General features: G+C 49.4%; 1 protein-coding gene across 7 annotated transcripts in view; it reads left to right on the top strand.

The window, feature by feature from the left end:
* Positions 1-13,671, top strand: part of Hr3 (nuclear hormone receptor 3 ROR-beta) — a 137,881-nt gene that overhangs the window by 57,710 nt on the left and 66,500 nt on the right. The window contains exon 1 of one of the 7 annotated variants that reach the window (XM_076813315.1): positions 6,325-7,277. The exons of the other annotated variants lie outside the window; for them this stretch is intronic. The gene's annotated coding sequence lies outside the window, so the exon portion shown is untranslated. Of the gene's footprint in view, positions 1-6,324; positions 7,278-13,671 lie in introns of those variants that run through there. 7 annotated transcript variants of the gene reach the window in all.

The raw sequence follows: 13,671 nt of genomic DNA on the forward strand, positions 1-13,671 counted from the left end.
TTGACAGTGACCGCGTGTGAATAACTGTAATCCGTCGTTCCACCGTGCTCGGTGGAACCGGTAAACTGACACACGTCAGTGTCCCTGGTCAAATTCATTCGTTTCTACGACTGGAGCCAGCAGTGGGAGAAAGGATTAAGCAAACTTCGCGAGAAGCAGAACTTTCTAAAGAACTCGTACGAGCCTTATCGTTCTCGAATAATCGGAATAGTTTGTCGATCGTTAATCTGCGCCTTCGATATCAGAATTCGATCTTCCTGTGGCGAGAGTTGCGTATAAAATTCTCGAAACTGTTTTCTACGGGGCTACGGTGAGAAAATTTTCTTTTGATGCTTGAGAATTCAATGGGCTCTCGTTTGGGACATATGTGGTACCGTTACTGGACCACCCTTGGGGGCTTCAAGGGGTGGCTTCTCTTTCACTTTCTTCAGCCAAAGTGATGTAGAAATTTTTACATCTTTCGGGAGTTGATTTGAAAAGAAATAACTTGTAGGTGGGAAAGCTTTTCGTATCGTGTATAGAAGTACGTGATATTGATTGTAAGTCTGGGGCCATCCCTTAATTAACTGCAAAGGAATTGTTTCCTGGAGCTCCTTACGAGGCTCAAAGCTTCGACTCTGCAATAGAGGAGGAAACTGTGCTTTGTTCTTTGCGCGATTGTAATGTATTAGCTATTTCAATGGTGGTTCTTTATCCCCGTTGAAGTAACCCCTCCAGCGTTTACAACGTCTATTCCCTTTACTAACATTCTAATTATTCCTCCTAGTACACTGCTGCTGTATCCTTTGTACCTTAGAAGTCACCGATATCTGCATTCGTTTCAACATTTTCTCATCGACACGTGAGTGTGTAAGGCTTCACTGCTTGCTTCAATCTCCATTCGAGTATGATGAAGAATTGGATGAAGAATTCAACTCCTAATTCCCTCCATTCAAAGAGGCACACGAACAAGATGAAAGTACCAATCCCGAACATAACACAGTGAAACGGTTTTCAATACTCGACCTTAAACTCGCGCCCCCCGAAAAGAGTAGGTAGTCAGTTACAGCAAAGGGAGTTTCTCGATTCCAGTACAAATTATGCTCAGTGAATAAACATATTTTTACCCTCCACCAGTGCATCCGCCCCTAGACAAGCATTTCCAGGGCACAATAAGTGCATCTCCTCTTCCGTTTTCCGTTCAGAACGGTCGCTGCGACGAAAACCTTTCGTGGTTATTGAAAATCATACGAAAAGCGATACCCTCGACCCACGCCTCCGGTCGACGTCTCGATGCGGACATCTCCTTCTTGCTATTTTCCTCTCTTTCGGGATCTCATTCATTTAGCCGTCCACCTTGGTGCACGATCTCGATCGCATGCGTTACCTAGCCAGGTCCATCGATCTCTCGTTCGCCCTTCGTTCCATGGAATAATAGGAGTCCTCTTCTAGTACGGTTCGATCGTATTCGATCAGAGTATCTTCCCACGTACCTGTACCGAAATCCCCGTATAATGTGCGAAACGACAATAAGATCCGTGGACCAGGGTGGACGACCTAACGGTACGATATCGTGTGTCGGTCTGATTCTGTCGGGACAATCGAAAAAATCGTACGATTTCGATTTCGATGGCGAGCTGGGAGTGGTCCTACACGCGTGTTCTTCTCGAACATTTGTTCATGATTAACGGTGCAGCATGAGGTAATCTTCGCTTGATACCTCGTAGACCTTAGTTTCTAAATATTTTTATCTTTTTCAATTCGGATTAACCATATGGCCTGGGCACTGTCAACGCGACAACCACGATTTAGCCGCAGCGCACACTTTGGCGAAGAGTAGGTATACAGGAAACGGATTTATGAATTTGATTGAAAAAATTTTGTTTACCCTTCAATATGTACATATTAACTATACTAAGCAATACATTGATTTACTTGCGTTGTTTGGTTGAAATAAATTCCTGAAAACACCCTTACTCTTCGGACCATTACAGTGGTCTTAATGTTTGTTGAATTTAAAGCGTCCCAATTTTAATTCGAATTTTCGATGTTTCCAGTAGCATTTCAGACTCTCACCTCTTTTCGTCTATATTTCAAGACCAAGTAACATAGTTCCATGATCTAAACGTACACTATGTAATTCGCATAGCATACATGATTCCTATCGTACATCCTCTAGCAGAATATAACACGATGAATAGAGCGTAGCGCAAGATGCGAGGGAGTTCGAGAAACAGGAATAGAGTCGCGCGATACAATTTTGTCGCGGCCTCCTCTAGAATTGCGCGCGTTTAAATAGTATATCGCTGGCGATAACGTTGCACGGGCGATAAAGAATTTAATATCTACACGCTGCTACTGTCTCTAGTACTTTCTATTATTATGAAGTTCCACGGGAATGATGTACGCTATGCAATATGTATCTCCAGTCCCACGCCCTTGCACGGTTTCCGCTACAGATGTCACATGATACGGGACCCGGCGTCCAAAATAACATTGAATTTATAGCAGTGCTGTCTATCATTTTGCCCCGTTACTCACGCGTTGTTTACTGCGACCCCGTATATCTGCGCTTTTAACGAAAACGTTTCCACCCGCGAAACCGTGCGAGCACCTCCAACGCCCAAATTATTCACGGTAGCATCGATGAGAAACAAAAATTCACAGCGAAGTGTTTTATTATTCCACTTAAAAACTTACGCGAACGTAGCGAAATAACTTCCAGAAAGTCTGCCAAACTATTGGGGATCATCACCCTCCCGTTTCGGTTGCCATGCATCGGCCAACTTGGAGAACAAACGATTCTGTTGCTCTCTTCAAAAAAAAAAAAAATAAAAATGAAAAAGAAAGCGTGCACAGAACATGCGAAAGGAAATGAATTGTAATCAATCAGGCAAATATAAGGTTGCTCTTCGCCGTCTGAATTCGACGCGAGTGTTTCAACGTTAGCCGTTCGAAAAAGCAGGTACCGTTTCGCGGAGAGCTCTCAGACGCCGCGGAACGAATGGTTCGCCCCTCTTTTGCATTCCCGTCGACGATGTTGCACGCCGGTTCCGTGTCCGCGCGTTAATTCAGATCGTGGCGGCCGAACAACGGCCGAACTTCTTTATATTCGACGCGGCCCTCGGACTTCTGATTAGCGTTAACGGTGGTAGCCAATGGGTACACCTTCCTGGCGAGTACATAACGCCTATATAGGCGTCATCCCTGCCGATCGATCCTCTCTAAGATCGATCGTGTCGCGGCAAGTGCGTGCGCCGCCCTGCGACCCTCGTCGTTCCGTCGTTGGAAAAAGTGGTAAACGTCCCGTGAAAACGCTCGAAAATCTGAATCGAGGGGTCCGTACCGAGGAGGGGTATGCAGATCAACGTTTGTTCGAGCGAGGTGTATTATTTTCCGCGAGCAAACGCGAAGGGGACGTTTCACGGTGGGAAGAATCAATGTCCACTTCTGTTACGGAATTCCAATTTAGGGGGATTGTATCGATTTGTACTATTTGCAGCAGATTTGAGGATTGCAGAGAGATCTTGGGAAACGAACGTCATCATTTTTGCAACTGTCTTAAGGCAGCGTCACGCGTCCGTCATTAACCAAGAGGACGTAACACTTGCGACGGTAATGATGTAAAAAGGCTGTATGGTTTTATTTACAGGGAGCTGTAGCACATTTGCATTCGCGACTGAAAGCACCTCGGTCCTTCCACTCTCCGGCGTCATTTTTCAGCTCTTTCTTCCGCATTAAAGAGCCGACATCTCCGTGAAATGGGTGAGAAGAGAGGAAGAAAAAATAGCTCGCGAGCGTTTACCTTCGCCCGAAGTTAAGTTCGCGCTAAATTATAATTCCGGGAAAGTATGGCCAAGGTATGTCCTCGTTGCATGCCGCGCCAAGCGATTTTATTCATCCACATTTTGCTGCTTCCGCTTCCCGCCGCCGTCCCGTGTCCGCCTTTTTCTTACAGAAGCGGACTCGCGTAATATTCCAGCTGAACTTCTCCTATTTATCGTCCATTCGTTCACCGTAATTGAGGTTTTCCTCGCCGCGGACTTTCAGGGAATAACGCGCGTAAATTTATTTTCGTGCTAATCAATTTTCAATTTATAGTACAGCGTTACTTGGCCCCCCTGTGTGAAATTAAAGATAACTGTTTTGAATTTTAATGGCGAAGCATGTGCTTTAATGTGTTCATTGCTCATTGTTAATGGAAAAGCTGAAAGCGAACGGCCGATAAAGGGGGTGAAACTTTCTCGCGGGGATATTTGGCGTTATCAGTTTCATTCGTGCCTGAAAATTCAAGCGACCCGATACGGAACAAATAATGATGACAACCTCAAGGGGGGTAACTGACCTATCCGAACGTGACCCTGTTTATACGAACAGCCCCTCCTTTCCTTCGCGTGCATTGCATCACGTTCTCTCGCGAGAAGGCTCTTCACAATTCCGTTCCTTTCCACCCGTTTCTGGCGTCTGTATTTCCTCCCACATCGTTCACCACCGCGGAGCCATCTCCTTTCGCAAATTTTCCAAGTCCCCGCCCGTTTCTCCTTTCCTTTGAAAAATTCAGCTCTCCCCCTTTATTGATATGAATTTTTTGCACTGCTTCTTGGAGGGCGAGATTCTCCTATGAGGTGGTACGTTTCCTCGCAATGAATCCTTGATTCTGCCGCGAGTGAGTCTACTGAGTGAAAAGCGGGAGTCTTTTTTATTTTCGCCGCGACGAGTGGCGTCCTTTCAGGCGGCATTCAATGACAGGCCATGGAAAAAAATTAGGATACCCTTGAATCGGAATGGAATTATATGAAAAAACGTAAATTTCTCTGGCTTTCGCGCGGAACTGGGGCCTAGAGACGCGGCGCAACAAACTTGGCTGTTGCACCGCCGGGAATCGTTTAAAAGTGTTCAAAGGGAAGGGCGGGAGAAAGGGGTAGCGACCTGCCCCAATATGGGTCGATTTGGAATAATTCTCGTCCCCCTTTGTATCTCATGTCACGTTCTTAACTTATTCGAAAGTTCGTGCTTCCGTTTCCTCCCCATTTTTCTACCCTTCGACGCGCGCGTCGACCGTATAACTTTCCCAGCTCATATACTCTTTCCTATCCGCTCGCGATGTCGCTCGGCATGTTTCCCTTTAAACGTCTTCCTTCCTCTAAAGCTTCTTTCGTGTCAGACTTATGTGGCAGATATTTTGTTTACAGGGGAAACAAAGGGGAATAAAAACGGAAAGAAGGTTTTAAATCTTTTATGCTCCGCTACTGCCCTTTTCCTTTCTCTGTAGACTTGCAAGCTCGAAAGTATTGTAAATTGATTTTATGGAGGCACGATAATATCATTCTTATCCTAAAAATTTTCTGAACAAGGTGGAGTTTCACGTTTTAAGGCCGGGCAGCTTCTCTTCCGTGCCATTTCTGAGATCACAAAAACGCGTAATGAACGCGAACGAGTGAAAGAAACAGGATGGCCCACCTCAACCCGATTCTCTCCTTTGAGAATCTTTCCTTTCTTCTGTGGCCACGCGGTACTTTACATTTACGGGCTTAACGAAAAGCATCTCGCCTCTTCGCGGTCTGTTCCCTCGTTCACCCCTTTTTTTAAAACTCTTTTCAGCCACGAAGCACCCATCCATCTATTGTACAGCTGTTCTCCCGTTGTGCCCCTTGTTTTCGCTCTCTCCGCCCGTTCTAATCGAAACAAGCGTTAAAATCCAAATCTTCCATCGTTTGAGGATGCATCCACCCCCGAGTGCACTTCGAATCGCAGACAAATGCCGCAAGAATGGTCGTCGGTTCTTCGCTCGCCCCCGACAAACGGGGGAAACCTCAGCGACTCGCGTTGGGGGAGGAAAAAGGAGGACACGGGGACGACCTACGCCAACCCTGTCCTGTTTACAACGTTTACAACAATCACTTGAACCTCGAGTGCAGCCCGAGCTCGCGACTTGTCCGAAAGTACCCCCGCGTTTCCATCTTTTTTTCCACCATTTCAGTCCACCCCCGTCGTCCGTTTCTTAAGAACAGATACACACACACACACACACAGCCCTCTTTCCACCCCTACGTCCCTCCAGGCGGATCACTCTCTCACTCTCTTTCTGTCTGATCCTCCCCCGTCCCTTTCGATTCACTCCCTCCTCCCTGCGCGTGGCGTCCGTGTGTGTGTGTGTCTCCCTATCGCGTCCCACCACCCCGCTCCGTACCCTCTCTGTCGTACCCTGCCCGCTGCTGCGCTCTCGGCTTTCCTTCTCTTTCTCTCGCGCTCCCTTCGGCCGCGTCGGAGGGAGAAACGCGGGAGTAACCGAGCGAGAGGGCGATAGCAGGACGGTGGGGCTGGCTCTCTCCGCTCTTGCGCGGCGCGTACCAGTCAACCCGGAGCCACGGTAGCGCAAGTACTGTGTGTGTTCTCCTCGCCGAGGTTTAAGGGACAGTCGGGCCACATCAGAGCACGGCACACGGCTCTCCTTTTACACCGGTCTCGGTCGAAACCGAAAAGCGTACACGGGCTCGGTGAAGTGCACCCGCGCAGCGCGGCCCCCTCGTGACACGGCGACCGGTTCGTCGATTACAGTGGAAGCCGGGGAACGGTACGCGCGTGCACACGCTTCGTCGATACCGGACTCGTGTCGTGCCTCGTTTGATATACGTACCCCTGCACCAGCGCGGGTACAGGTGCATCCGTGTCAGGGGTGGTACAGCGGGGGTGGTCGGGGGACACGCGAGTGGCAAGTGAAACAGCGGATTACGACCGACAGATCGGTTCCACCCGGGTGGAGAACCGATGGCACGCGAGACCACGGAGTCATCCCCAACGTCGACTCGGCTCGATCGCGCCCTCAGCGATCCTCGCGCGTGGAAAGTCGCGGGGATGGGGTCGTGACTGTCCGCGAGTGTCAGTCGACGCCCCGGTCACCACACGACCGTCGACAACCGGTCGCCACGAGCAAGATCGCCCGTGTATCGTCGCCGGAACGGTCGCGAACGACCAGCCCCGTTATCGGGCACACTGGGACTCGCCGAGCGGCGGCTAAAGAGGGGGAGAAAAAAAAGTATCGACGTTTCTCCGCGCGCGGATTGCGCTCACCCCTTCGCGTGGCGAACGGTTCGGGCGAGAAGCGTGCAGAAACGACCGGTACGAGGCCGGCTCGACAGTGAAAGTGAATGATGCGTCGAGACCGCCGTCTTCGACACGCACGGTGCTATTGTGACAGGGTTGCGTTTCTGTGATAAGGGGTGGATACTCCTGGTGGCAGCGTTCCACGAGAGCCACACCGTCAACTGGCTGTCGCGGCGAGGGCAACTCGTGCACTGGTGGGTTCACCCTTAAGTGTCTTTACATTGGGATCTCGATCGTTTCGCTCGGCCCTCATCGTACGAATAAGTAGCACCCTTTCTTCTTCGATTCTTTCCCCTGGCATCGCGGACACTTCTCAGGGGGGGAGGTTCGTGGTTCCGGTTGGACAGTTTTCGTGGTATTCAGGACACAGTGATCGGGACACGATGTGACATTTTCGACATTTTAACATGTAGCATCGATCGCGTTCACGATCGACGAGCCTGTCGATAATTAAGCCATTCGGAGTCCTGACTGAAATAGTTCGTTCGCGTTGAGGCACGCGTCGTGGGGTGAATGGAATGCAGTGAGGTTGTACGAATAGTAGGGGGTGAAGATTAGTGTATCGAATGTCAAGTACTTTAGATTCAATTCTGCAAATCTTTCGAACAACGTCACGGAAAAGACACATGTGCTGATCTATACCTTCGATATTACCATCTCAAGTATCTTATTGTATTCTCTCCACCCACAACGTACTTATTCCCTCCACCACTCGTTACTTTCCATTAGTGAAATTTATACAAGGAAACTTTTAAGGGAAACATACGTAGGCTGACATTTGATGCCTCGTCTTTTAGCTTCCCTCGGATCCCCCTTTTTTTCTGTACAACATCTTCTTCTTTATTTTCTCTCTAAGACTCTGACCGTCTTTTCATGCGGCTGAATGTTCCCCTGTCTTCTCCTCTCCCCTCTCTCTCTCCCCCTCTCTCTCTCTCTCTCTCATTCTCTCGCTCTAGCCTGCTCTCAGTGGCTTTTCGACCGAGTGTTCTTTCTCTCCGTCTCACGCTGTGCCGCTGTCTTTCGCCCACACTCCCATTTACCTCCCGGTTATGGATATTATTAAGTAATACCTACGTTGCGCGGGCTGCGATACGCTCGCCTGTGCGCGTGCACACACGATACCGCTGCGTGCAGCGTGCGAGCGCGCAAACGTGCACTCTCTGTGTATAAGCAAGCGCGTCGCTAATGCACGCAGGCCGAACGGGAAAGCGCGGGTTCTCATCGCGATTTTTCCTCGGTGATACGCGGTTTCCTCTCCACGTGAATTATAATTCGCGCGTTGTTTCTGAACGGTTGGAAGTTGACCTCAGGTCCCACCGGGCTGGCGAATTAGGCAAACAGGGGATGATCGGATTTCTTTCGTTGGACGTCGTGCTTTTTAATAATTGAAGTTTGGTCAGCGTGAGGGACTGGTATGGGCAATTCAGCAGAAAGTTTCTGTAGTCAAGTTGTTGCCAAGGGAGTAAATCGAGTTCAGTGAAGAATCGCAGTACTTCTCCGCAAAGTTTCTGTTTTCTTACTTACAATTAGTATCGTTAGATCGCAGCTACAAGTCATCCCTATTTCTAGACTGATTTCGTGTATCTTACTAGTCGATAGACTGGCCTGCATACGCATGCGATTCCCTAATTACATTCGTTCGTCTGAGCGAAATATTTCAAAGGCAGTGCCTTTCGATTGAATTTGAAACTAGGCAGAGTGCCGATAACCGCTTTCTCATTCTCGATAAACATTGCTGGCCCGTTTGTTGCGGCAACTCGGAGTCGTTGACTTCCGAACGAAAGTCCACAATAACGCGCCACGTGCGACCACGTAATTAAGAATGCATAATTCTCGAGCACATTAGAGCTCAGATGGAATACTCGTAATTCTTATCTCTGACGATGTCCTCTCCTGATGCAACAGGAAATACCCACGTGCTGCAGTATGAAATGGGAAGTGCTCGTCTCGAAAGAAGCATGGGCTCAAATTGGAGCCCCAATGCTTCGCGAGCAGTATTCGAAGTCACTTCAGCGATCCGTATGATTGAAATGATACAGTTACACCAACCATTATCGATGGTCAATGAAGTTTATTGGCACACGCATCGCCTGTGCTCGAATTAGCGGGGGGGAATTCATTAAAATTACTCGTTCGTAACGAGAACCTCTGCTAGATTCCGTTTCACAGAGGGAAAACACTCGCGAATACCTACGTTATTTTGCAATGGTACAGTGTAATCGGAAACGTCCCCATTGCGATAAGAAAGAAAAGGTGAAGTCGGGAACTAAAGGGCTTTACTAGAGGTATACTCTAACCTTCCCTCAGTTTTCCTAGATCAACAGCAATTTTCTCCCAATGGAAACCATGAAATTGCTAAGTGTCTTCAAGTTAGCACGTCCCAGTGCACGTTGAGTTCGTAACGACTTTGGATTATGATTAATGCTTACTCCCACGCGAAACAATTACGCTCAATCGATAGTCCTGTTCATCAAACTGTTCGCTACTATACCATCAAACGGAGAAGCTGTATCTTACACATCGGTGTTCCCATAATCGTGTTCCTCTTGCATCGAATTCCGTTACTTACGTGTACTCACACACCCCCTGTATTCGTGGCTCGGTGGAGCCAGTCTGAAGCACTTTGTCACCCTTTCGCGCGCCGCTGTAAGGAAGAAAGATGGCTGGACAAACGGTTGGTGAACGGGTGCAGGCGGTGTGTCAGAGGAGCGAGTCACCTGCGACTCTGTCGGGGCAGAGCAGTAGCGGCGAGCGATGCTGTAATAACGCCGGCACGCTCGTGCCAGAACCAAAGTGTACGCTCGGTGTACACGACCTAAATAAGATGCGATGCCCCCCGGGGCGAAAGTAATTCACAGACACAGCCGTGCTGCACCGGGGATACACACGTACACACCGGTGCTCTCGGGCTATAGTTTACGAAGTGCCGCAGGAACGCGTCGGCCGACCGCTTTAGCGCAGCTTCGACCCGCGTTTTTCGCGTTCAGGTCGGCGTGCATACGCGCCACGGGCCCATACGCCGCGATAATTGCGGCCCGCTTAAGTGGAAAGCGTAAAATTAGCAGCCGTTAGGCGACACGTCGCGGCAATGAGTTGGATTTCGCGACGGTTCGGCTTTGGTCGTCGTTTGTTCTGGCCGCGGTGACGATCGAGCAGCTGCGACGTGGTTGCAACGCTACTCCTCGCCGTTTCCACTTGCCTAGCGTTCTGACGGTAGGGTTCGCAATTCTTTTTTACTTAAACTCTGGAACCTTGCGTCTCTGTGGTAACGCTTCCCCTTTGGCAGTGTAATAGTTATTGGGAACGTTTAAAAATGAGGGATAAACTGCGAAATGTTTGAGACAGAGTACCGTTCGGCAGAACGTGCGATCCTCGTGGAGGTAAGGGATATGTGTGCGATGGAACGTAAATTTGAAAGGAAATAACGACATCAAAGCCTGTGTCGGGACAGGAAAGTGAAAGAAGTCAGTCCGTTATCAGCCAGAGGTTTCGACGACACTCGATAATAGAACAATGCTCCGAAAAAGCCATTGTTCCGCAAAGGATTCCACGTATCGCGTGCTCAGCCAAGAAAAAACGAGAAACAGACATCCAATCGGGCAGAGGTATTCGTAAATAGCCGGGAACCCGCGCGTACTAAGTCGCGTAAGGGGTTAACGGTTCATTATCACCCCATTTTATCGATAGAGGGGCGCGCTCCTGTGGAACTCGGAACGATCGACCAGTACTGAGGGAAGAGTGCATGTACGGTGATAAAACCGCGTATAGATGTACAGGGTGTTTCATAACGGTTGTAAAGCCTGACCGTTCCTTCGGGGGATCGATTCAGAGAAGACATGATTGATTAACATAACAGATCAGACTTTTATTACCGTGGCAATAAAGTTACATGCTGCGCCTGATAACACAAATGAACGTTCACCAACGACTTCTGATCAGATCAGCTGAGTGCTCCTAGTAGCCTCCCTTCGGCATTCGTGAATCGGTTGAATTTTCCACGTACACATTTGCAAACATTATCTATCTTCCTCGTCGCTTCTCAAACTACCACCAATAAAATTGCAAATTTCCAATCGCATTACAATACCGCTCTTACACATACTAGTAACCTCATGCTCGCGCTTGCTCACGCGTATCCCTTCAAACATCGAATAGTTACTTAGTGGCCAAAAGGTCACTTCAGCATTAAGCACACGGTTTTATCGCGGCGGCAATAAAACTTTGATCCAACATAGCAGTTACGTCAGCACTCGGAATAACACCTGCCGTTGATGCGCGACATTTCTCTGGACTAACCACCCCTGACGTATCGTCAAACTCCTCTTACATTCCCTGTGAACCGCCCTGTACACGGACGTGCACAGCTATGTGTGCACATGCACCGCGGGCGGCGTGTGCTTCGTGGCGAGCGACGAGGTCCGCTAGCCGCGTGCAGAATAGAGCGAGAGAAGAGGGAAGAAGAGCACGCAGAGAAGAGAGGGAGAGACAGAGAGAGAGAGAGAGAGAGAGAGAAAGAGAGAGAGAAGAGAGTGCATCAAGTCAGTGGGCTAGTGGGGCCGACAGAATGTAACCCGTACTACGGTATCGTCTCCCTCTTTATCTCTCCCTCGTTCCTTCCATTCTTCCTTCCTTCCTTCTTTCCCACCGCACTGCTATCTCATTCTCGCCCCCGCCCCTGGTATCGCTTTGTCTCCCTCTCCTCCAACCTGTCAGGCCGCCGGGAGCTGCATGCTCAAAGCGAGTCTTGATACGCGATAGAATCGATCAGGGGCATAATTAGTGGCGCAAAATTACTCGAGAGTGTGGAATCACGTTTCTTCGCGCGAAGCTTAGTTGTTTTTTTTTTTTTAAATAATTGAACCTTCAATCGCGAGAGAATGGGTCAATTAAACATTGATCGGTGAGCGCGTCTTTCTTCAGCTCTGCATTTGTTATTGCCTTCCTAAAAGTCACTTTTATAACTATACGATAGTACTAGCTTCGATATCGCAACACTTAGGTATCTCTCGTTATCGTTGCGATAAAAACTACAGGTGCATTTAGTATTCGCCAACTAGCGTAGCGGCGAATTCGCTGGCGCAGAAAAGTACAGTTCGTTGGTGGGTTCGCGAGCGGCTGGTGTCCCCAGTGTCCCTCAGTGTCGCGAGAGCAGTTTGCGATATTTTCGCGCGCACTTTCGTTGCGTAACGCGCGTGCGTTCGTGGTGCACGAATCACGGTGACACAGTTCATTACACGGGGTGCAGTGTGCCACCTTGCATGTGCGCGCGGGTTCTTGAACGTACATGCTCTTTACGCGCAGGTATGCGGGGGGGAGGGGGAAAAAAAAAGCATCGTATATTACATACGTCGGCGAAGCGATGTACAGGGTGTCCGGCGGGGAAACTTCGGCAGGGACGATCTGGCAGGTGATTCCGAATCGAAAAGGTTATGCGCACAATGGGCCTATTTCCATCCGTTATCGAGATAAGCGTTGTTTAGTCCTTGATGTCAAGTCTGCCAGCTATCGATGAAGATGCGGACTGTTCGCGATGCTCAGTCTGCTTCCACCTTTTCACCAGGCTATCTCTATTCACTGTGCACGATGCCTCGTACACGTTTTCCAACGCGGAATACACCGACACTGTGCTCGAGGACGGCCTTTGCAACAGTGAGAGTGGAGCTGCTGCAGTTGAATATCACCAGCTATATTCCACACGTATTCCTCATCGTTCCACGTTTCGCAACGTACCCAGCGTTTCGAGGGAAATTAGCTTCCTCCCATCATCGAAGAAATACACTCGTCGATACCCAGATCGATCCACGTTCCGGACATTCATCTTGAGCGCAGCTCAGCTTATCCAGAGTAATATCAGCATCACCCACGCCCTTCGTGGCCGAACGGAGTAAAATCCACATCGAACTATGCAGCATACTTTTCAGTATGAATTTGCAAGGAACGCGTAATTCGCATATACCAGACGCGCACTCTAGTCATCAGCAACTTCCCGTCGAAACATCGAGCAACGCTTACCTCGAGAAGGGATAGTACGACTGCCACAGTGTGCGAGATATCTTCGGCTCCGAACAACCCGCCGAGCACACTGGAAAAGTTGGTCGGTTACCATGCGGGACACCCTCTATACCCTCTGCGCATTTATTCCCAGCGCGTATGTACGACACGTACATACCAGGCACATAGCCGTGGAAATGTGAGTGTAGGCGCATCGCATCGCCGCGACGCTTCCTTCCACGCTGAATCCCACCCTGCCCTAGAGAGGCGCGGACGCTGTAAAGCGGCATGAAAGCACGGAATAGGCTGTCAGTGGATGTACTCTACTCTCCGCGCTCGTGTGCACGTGTGTCTGTGTGTGTGTGGGATGGTATATAGGCGGGTGGGTGGGTAGGCAAGGCAAGGCAGGCAGGCTCGGTGGTCGCTCGGTTGCGAGCTTCGCTCGATAGCAAAGTGCGGTTCCCCTCGACACGAGCTCTCGTACTTGCAACGCCGGCAGGATTAAAGGGGAACAGTCCGTGTACGGAAATGCACGATCGATGCGCACATGTCTGAATTTTCGTGTCAAGTCGTGACCAATCGATCACGGTCTGCGGT

The sequence above is a fragment of the Andrena cerasifolii genome, chromosome 5 (genome assembly GCF_050908995.1).
Source record: "Andrena cerasifolii isolate SP2316 chromosome 5, iyAndCera1_principal, whole genome shotgun sequence".
In the NCBI taxonomy this organism is placed as follows: Eukaryota; Metazoa; Arthropoda; class Insecta; order Hymenoptera; family Andrenidae; genus Andrena; species Andrena cerasifolii.